This window comes from Humulus lupulus, chromosome X, assembly GCF_963169125.1.
Source record: "Humulus lupulus chromosome X, drHumLupu1.1, whole genome shotgun sequence".
NCBI lineage: Eukaryota > Viridiplantae > Streptophyta > Magnoliopsida > Rosales > Cannabaceae > Humulus > Humulus lupulus.
Genome location: NC_084802.1, coordinates 8820382 through 8829202, shown reverse-complemented (window position 1 = coordinate 8829202; position 8821 = coordinate 8820382). Strand labels below are relative to the sequence as shown.

The following is an 8821-nucleotide window of genomic DNA, read 5'->3' as shown; positions in this document are numbered from 1 at the left end:
CATACAACTTATGCTCCCTCAACCGCTGTAATACTAACCGCAGATGCTGCTCGTGCTCCATCTCTGACTGAGAGTACACTAAGATGTCGTCGATGAATACGATCACAAACTTGTCCAGATAGTCCTTGAAAACTCTATTCATCATGTCCATAAAAGCTGCTGGGGCATTGGTTAATCCAAAGGACATAACCAGGAATTCATAGTGTCCATACCTCGTTCGGAAAGCGGTCTTTGGTATGTCCTCCTCTTTAATCCTTAGCCGATGGTAACCTGATCGGAGGTCTGTCTTGGAAAACACTGTTCTTCCTTGTAGCTGATCAAACAAATCGTCGATCCTAGGCAGTGGATACTTGTTCTTAATGGTTAACTTGTTCAGCTCCCTGTAATCAATACACATCCTGAGGGATCCATCCTTCTTCTTAACGAACAACACCGGAGCACCCCATGGCGAGAAACTCGGTCTGATGAACCCTAAATCAAGTAACTCCTGCAGTTGAATCTTCAACTCCTTTATTCCGCCTGAGCCATTCTATAAGGTGTCCTAGATACTGGCTCCACTCCTGGTTCCAACTCTATAACAAAGTCAATCTCCCTCTGAGGCGGCAACCCTGGCAAATCCGCTGGAAACAAATTCGGAAACTCACACACCACCCTTGTCTCACTCGGTCCAACCGGCGCCATCCTAGAGGTATCCACAACGCTTGCCAGGAATCCTGTGCAACCTTCCTGCATCAGGTCCCTAGCCCTTAGGGCTGAAATCATTGGTACACGCGGTCCACTAACTGACCCCACAAACACAAAGGGTACCTCCCCTTCTGGTTCAAAAGTCACCATTCTGCGTCTGCAGTCAATCATTGCCCCATACTTGGATAGCCAATCCATTCCCAAGATCATGTCAAAATCATCCATCTCTAGATCAATCAAATCAACAAACAACTCCCTACCATCTACCTCCACTGGAAATGCCCTAATCCACTTCCTAGAGACTACCAATTCTCTTGTTGGCAACAAAGTCTGAAATCCCCTAGCATACACACCACTAGGTCTACAAAGCTGCTATATCACCCTAGCAGATACAAATGAATGGGTAGCCCCTGAATCAAACAAAATGTAGTATACAAAGAACCAGCACTAGAGATCTGACCTGTCACCACTGAGGGGCTAGCCTCCGCCTCAGTCTGTGTCAAAGTAAATGCCCTGGCAGGAGCAAGACTGTCACTCTGCTTCTGCTCCTCCTTCTTAACTTGAGGGCAATCCCTCTTCAAATGGCTGGCACTCCCACAAACAAAGCAGGCCCTGATTCTGCACTCACCCTGATGTCGATGCCTGCACCGTGGACACATAGGAAAACTCCTTCAATTATCACTGCCACCCTAACGGCCTGTAGAAGCACCCCGCACTCTCCTATCAGAACTAGGAGGAGTAAATGAATCTGAAACTCTTATTTTCTGCTCACTGGGGCCACTGCCTCGACTAGACCCAGCAAAAGGAGGCACCTCCCTCCTCCTAACAGCGCTGTCCTTCCATATCTGACCCTCAGCCCTCTCTGCAGTAAGGGACTTATCCACCACTTGGCCATAAGTAGTAGTTGCTGGATCCAAGGTAATATTCACATCGCGGGCGATCATGACATTCAACCCCCGCATGAACCTATCCCTCCTGGCCGTATCTGCCGGCACTAGATCTGGCGCAAACTTCGCCAATCTATCAAACTTTATTGCATACTCTGTTACTGTCGATCGATTCTGAGTCAGGTTGATAAACTCATCAACCTTTGCAGCTCGTACTGCCACACTGTAGTATTTCTCATTAAAGATACCCTTAAATTCCTCCTATGTCATGACTGCAACATTCCTCCGCTGACTCACCACATCCCACCAGATGCGGGCATCATCCCTAAGCATATAGCTCGCACAAGCAACCCTTTCACTTCCTTCGACCCTCATAAAGTCTAAGATCAAGGAAATCATGTTCATCCACTGCTCTGCCAGTAGTGGGTTCGATCCACCCACAAAGGTGGGAGGTTGCTGCTTCCTGAACCTCTCATACAAAGGTTCCCACTTATTCTCAAAGGCAGACTGAACTGGCACCGGCGCTGCAGCCTGCTGCACTGGCAGCCCAGTAACTTGAGGCGGGGCCTGCTGCCTCATTTGTCGCAGCTCTTCCTCTGTTCTCTGCAGTCTAGCCTCCATTTCGGCCAATATCTGCTGCCAGTTCTGTGGGGCAGGTGGAGGGTCCTGACCCTGATTGTCATCCTTGGCCCTACTGCCGCGGAGTCTAGCTGATTGACGAGACATCTCAACAAATATGCCTGCAACCAACGACGCCGCTCATTAGGCATGATAACAACATCCAAAACCACCTCCTAGGCACATCAGTAATCCACACATAATAACTCATATAACATATAACACACAACGGGCCGTGCCCTAGCATCATGCATATGTTAATTCATTCATCATGCTCTATACAAAACAGGCAAGCAAACAGGGTATGCAAACACATTTTCAGACATATCAACCAATCTTACCAACCAACCCTGAGTTAAACCTGTCACTGACTGCGTGTGTAGATGTTCGGTCAATCTCCAGAACCAATAACCTTGGCTCGCTCTGATACCAAGTTGTAACGCCCTAATTCCTTAGAGCCGTTACTAAGTGAGTTTAAAATCGTGCTTTCAACTCGCTAATCGAGGTTTTAAGTCAAACCGTGTAACTAAGCCATAAATAAAAGAAAAACATTAGAAATAGTAGTTTTCATAATAAATCATAAAATTTTACACTTGGGATCCCAAAATACAGTTCAGAAAATATTTACAACACAAAACTGTTCTGAGTCGACAAAACGACAAAATCCAAGTTCATTTACAAGCATTACTCAAAATCCCCTGGCTGTGGCAGCCAGGCTGGCCAAACATGTACACGCCGCCTCACGCCTGTTGTATTCATGGTTGGTTGATCTTCTCCTTACCCTTACCTGCACCACAGATCATCTGTGAGCCGAAGCCCAGCAAGAAAACCCACGAACAAATAACATATGCAACAAATATATCAAGCATTTAAGCAGGCCACCAATGGCTAGACACATACGGCCTAGTCGTCCCAGGCGTTTACCAAGTCCTGGGTTCGCGGACCACGCCGTAAGGATATCCCAGGTATCCTTTTAGGGACTCGCCCTGGCAACTTGCACCCCACGTGCTCAACACTGCTCCCGGCCCCTTGCCGTTCTTGGCCTTGCACTCAACGTGCCTGACGCCGTTCTCGGTCTACACCGTTCCCGGCTCATGCTGATCACTCACATAATATCATACATGACATAACAACAAGTACAGAATTCAAGCATAAACAGATAAAGAGCTACGCTCTGCAGTTCTAGCATATAGGGCTCGGCCCTGCATATCATTTCCATTCAAACACATTGGGCACAGCCCTGCACACAAGCTTTATGGAAACAGGGGTTTTCTTACCTGAGTTTCGAGCTTTCTGAGCAATGATGCCCCGGGCATAGTCCTCTAATCGTGAGCCTCGCCGAAATCCTAGTCACAACACATTAACAACGTCCATCCATCAAATTCTAATCTGATAAATAACTTTGAGCTATAACCCCAACCTCTGGGACCTTGAATTTTACCAATCCAGGTGATAAAATTCATCCTGAGCCATACCCATTAAGTTCCCAAGCCAAAATACCCTTAAAAACTCAAATTGGCACTAAGGGTCGCAACCCCACCCACCAGAGCCGTGACTAGCCTCGAAACAGAGGCTAGCACCTCACTGACCCCCACACGGGCCGCGGCGCGCCCACCAGGCACCGCGGCGCGCATGAATCTCTCAGCCTCCCATGGCCGCGTGCGCACGTGGGCCGCGGCGCACCCCTCCTAGGGCCGCGGCGCTCTACTCCGAACCCAGATTATACACCATTTTTCTAAACCTTTCTCCAAGCCAATTCATCCTAAAACTTGACTAATATTCCTAGATACCCAGCTCAGTTATTCCAGCCCAGAAACAACATCAAGACCTCATCAAAATATGCTCCAAAACCCAGCTAGAACACCCAAAGATAAACCAAGCCTAGCTAACATGCAATCCCCTATATCCAGCAGAAATTTAAGACTAAACCTTAGTAATTAGAGCTTACCTTGCAGAGCTTAGTCCCTGAGTTAGATCCTCAATCCCCAAGCTTCAAGTCCCAAGAGTTTCCCAGCTGAAATCCTCCTAATTCCCAGCCAACTCCTTTGAGTTCCCTTCAAGTTTAGCCTTAGAGAGTGAAAGGGAGAGAGACAAGAGCTATTCTTCAGTTCAAGGAAAATATGTGTCGGTTCCCTAAGTTTCTAAACAATTCTCCTTTTTGTTTTATTTAACTTATGTCTAAAGGATTACCTCAAGGCTCGGGGTACCAAAACGTCCCCGAGGGCAAAATGGTAAATTTCCCAAATATTCCCGCCTAGACATTCTATCCTCAAATATATCTCCAAATATTTATTTCTATGTCCCGATAATCCCATAACTCATCTAATACCTGAATTACCCCTTGACTCACCCCGAGTCCAAATCTCAACCCCGCTGTGACTCTCTGGCTAACCGCTCCCCAGGACTGTCTCGGATCGTGCTGTACAGACATATCACACATATACAACATTGATCTCATTTATCACACTTACGCCACGGGGCCCACATGCACATTTAACTCAATTAAACATGCATCATAATCATATATACACATAAGTTCACATATTAGCATATCAAACCACTTATTGCCCTCTAGGCACACTAATCAAGGCCCTAAGCCTGATTAGCAAATTTGGGTCGTTACAAAAGTTGTTGCGCAATTGAACCTCCTCGGGAATTACAGAGTCAATCATGAATGTTTGATAGCATTCATCATCTTCTCGGGGTTGTTTCCCGATGTGGAAGATATTGACTTCAAGAGTCATGTTTCCAAACGATATCTTCATTAGACCATTCCGACAATTGATCAAAGCATTTGCAGTAGCAAGGAATGGTCTTCCGAGGATAATAGGAATTTTAGACTCCATGTTCACCACAGATTGGGTATCAAGAATAAGAAAATCCACGGGGTAATATAATTTTTCAATTTGAACCAATACATCCTCAATGATACCCCTAGGCTTTTTGGTGGAACGATCAGCAAGATGTAGTACAACAGATGTTGGCTTCATTTCTCCAAGACCGAGTTGCGAGTATACAGAATAAGGCATGAGATTGACACTCACGCCAAGATCAAGTAAGGCTTGGCTGACTTCATGGGTCCCAATTTGGCAAGAAATGGTGGGACAACCAGGATCTTTGTATTTTGGCGGTGCCTTTTGTTCATCACCGCACTCAATTGCTCGGTCAAGAAAGCAATCTTCTTGACATGGTGGTTCCTTTTTACAGTGCAAAGATCCTTGATGATTTTGGCATAAACAGGCACTTGTTTAATGATGTGAAGCAAAGGAAGATTAATCTTCACTTGTGTCAAGTGCTCAAGGAGTTCAGCTCGGTTATCAGGAAGTTTCCCAACAGGTTTCAAAGCTTGGGGAAATGGTATTTTTGGAGTGGCATTGAGGGGTGGATTTTCGGAAATGACTTTTGGAGTACTGGGAGTGTTGGATTTCATGGGTGGGTCTGGCAAAGTTTTCCGCTTCTCATCGTAATGGCATTCACTTCCTTGATGTTTTGATCATTTGAATTTGAAGATTGGGCAATGTGTTGGCCTTGAACATTGAATTTCGGTTGGGAAGGAAGTTTGCCTTTTTTCAGAATGGCCAAGGATTCAGTCAATTTTGAGAATTGACATTTCATTTCCTTGATTTCTTCCATCATTTGGCGATTCAGTTTGGATTGTTCCTCCATGAATGCATGAAGAGTATTCTCGAGAGAATTTCGTGGTGGATGAGCATTGTATTGAGGTGCAGAATACGCCTTTGATGGTTGAACTTGTTGCTCATTTCTCCATTGGCCTCTAGATGATTGAGCTTGGTTGGAATCTCTCCAACTGAAATTTGGGTGGTTTCTCCAACCAGGGTTGTACGTATGGGAGAATGGCTTACTATATGCCCCTAAGGCATTGCATTGCTCCTCATAAACCCCCCTCATTTCATTCAAAGCTAAACAGTCCTTAGATAAGTGCTCCATCCCTCCACAAACAAAGTAAGGTTCTTGCAGTTCCGCTTAAGCGATCATGTGCGATTTTTGGCTATTCTTCATCATTAAGACCTCAAACTACTTTTTCAAAGCTTCGAGTTGGGCCTTAATACTATCCTCTTCTCGAAGTTGATAGATCCCAGATGGTTTGTGTCGGTTGGTGCTGTCAGTAGCACTTGGACCAGTCCAGGTGTGAGACTTTTTCGCGGTTTCTTCGAGATATTCAAGAGCATCGTCTGGCTCTTTTTCGAGGAATTCACCATTGCATAGCATTTCTACAAACTGGCGCTCACGACTCATGAGACCTTCATAGAAGTAACTGACCAAACGCCAGTTCTCATAGCCATGGTGCGGGCACTGATTTAACAGATCTTTGAATCTTTCCCAGACTTGATAGAACGTTTCATTGTCTTTTTGGGAAAATGTGGAAATTTGTCGTTTTAGACTGTTGGTCTTATGGCTGGGGAAGTGTTTCAGAAAGAAAGATTTGGTCATCTCTTCCCATGTTCCAATCGACCTAGGTCTCAAAGAGTACAACCAGTTTTTGGCTTTGTCCTTCAAGGAAAAAGGGAAGAACTTCAGTCGCACAACATCGGCATTTTTGGCTCGGTTATAGAACGTGGCTACCACCTCCTCGAATTCTCTGATATGCACGTATGGGCTTTCGTTTTCCATTCCATGAAATGAAAGCAATAGTTGAATCATGTCAGGTTTAAAGTCTAATGCAGGCATATTAGGAGGGAAGATAATGCATGAAGGTGTGGAAGTGCGAGTGGGATGGAGGTAGTCATTGAGAGTTCTTGGTTGGATGTCATCATTGCAAGCCATTGCAAATGGGTTATTATCAGGGAAATTTTGTGGAGAAGCTGGATTGGTGGAAGGAGTTCCGGTAGGAGTGGCAGATGAATTGGAAGAAGTGTCACTGGAAGTTTCATGATGATTCATCCACTCTCGGAAATCAGAATTACATTTATTTTATGCCTCTATTTTTATTTTTTATTTTTTATTTTTATTGATTTTGATTGATTTTTTATTTTTTTGTTAAACTTGTTCCCAGGTAGATTTGGAGGTTTTCGGGTGATCTCCAATGCCTTACAAGAACTCCCCGAGGTTACTAAGTAAGTATGGTGGATCACAGGCCAACCTTTTCGACCAAACAACCTTTAAGCAAAATGAAATTGCTTATTTTGACAAAACAAGCTTGGTTTTCTTATAGTAATAAGTTCAACAATGTAATAGTACAAAGGTAGATGCTCGAAATGTTCCCAGGCCGATTGGGAAGGTTGCCAAGGTACCGCTTTAGACCCACACTTGCCTAGACAGAACTCCCCGAGGTTCCCAGGTAAGTGTGGAGGGTAACGCTATCACAAACCTTATTTAACAACCAATCTTTTTAGACAGAACAATATCGGTTTCTACCATTTGTAACATTACACAATTGTTCCCAATACTACGCGTTTTATGATTGAAATTTTATGAACAATTTTATGCAATTTTATGCCTTTTTTTATTTTATTTTTAAAAGCCTAAATTCTAAGGAAAACTAAGGCAAAAAGAAACAAAAAGAAAAGGAAAATCCTAAACTAAGCAGCAAAATAAAATAATACAATAATGAAATCAAGAAAAGAAAATTAAAGTGAAGATAGAATAGCAAGCTTAATCTTTTTTTTTTTTACAAAAAGAGAGGAAAATGGGAAAAATAAAATAAAATAAAAAATAAAGATAGAAATAAGAATATATATATGGCAAGTTCTTAAGTCCCTCAGCGGACTTAGTCCAACAAGTGGGACCCAAAAAAATTGCCAAGTGTCAAGCTATTGAATTATTTGGTGTTTTTATTATTACATGATTTTACTTGATGAGCCGGTGATGTAAACCGGTTGTAAAAAAATATTGAATCATGGTCTGAAAAGTATGGGCAAAATAGTAATTTGCAGGTATAAAAAGTCTACAGTGGAGGGCAATAAGGTAAAATTAGTATTGTGTTCAAACATATTTACGAAATTGGGAAAGTAATGTTTAAGAGTCACTTAGTAATTTTTAAAGGAGTAGTCAGGAATAATGTTGCATGTAAAAGTAATGAATTTCCAGTAACTCATCTGCATATAAGTAACATTTTGATGTCAGTGGTTAGTAATAACATAATAGCTGAAAGTAAAAAAACCGAAAGTAATTATTGTTTGTTTTTTTGTGAGTAACAAATGAATTGTCTTAGTGAATATCTCAGTTTTGTTTGACTTGTTTAATGGTTAGAAGAATGAATTACCATTGATTATGTAGCTTTAGGTTGTATAGTTAATTTAGAATGAATTTTGGCCATTATATGGTATTTGGTATTTGGTATGTAAGACTTTCCCTTTGCATAAGTTATTTTATAATCTCCTGATGTGTAACACAATTAGAGTATAATAATAATAATAATAATAATACCACTAAACGTACCATATTTAAGTTATAATATTTGTATTGTTGCTTGATTAGGAGTCACTACTCCGTTAAAAAAAGTGTGATTAAAATATTTCTATCATAAATGGAGACTAAAAATTTAATCTCATACAATATAAAAAGATGATCAATTGATGAATCATTCATACTATACTTTTGTAACTTCATTTGACTTGTACGGTGAAGTACATAGGTTTAAATTGCAAACCACATTGGCGGCTTAGTTGACG

General features: G+C 42.4%; 1 non-coding gene across 1 annotated transcript; it reads left to right on the top strand.

The window, feature by feature from the left end:
- Nucleotides 1–6486: 6486 nt before the first annotated feature.
- LOC133807826 (small nucleolar RNA R71) lies at nt 6487–6593 on the top strand. Its single transcript, XR_009879716.1, has one exon. It is a non-coding gene; the product is annotated as a small nucleolar RNA R71 (small nucleolar RNA).
- Nucleotides 6594–8821: the final 2228 nt, after the last annotated feature.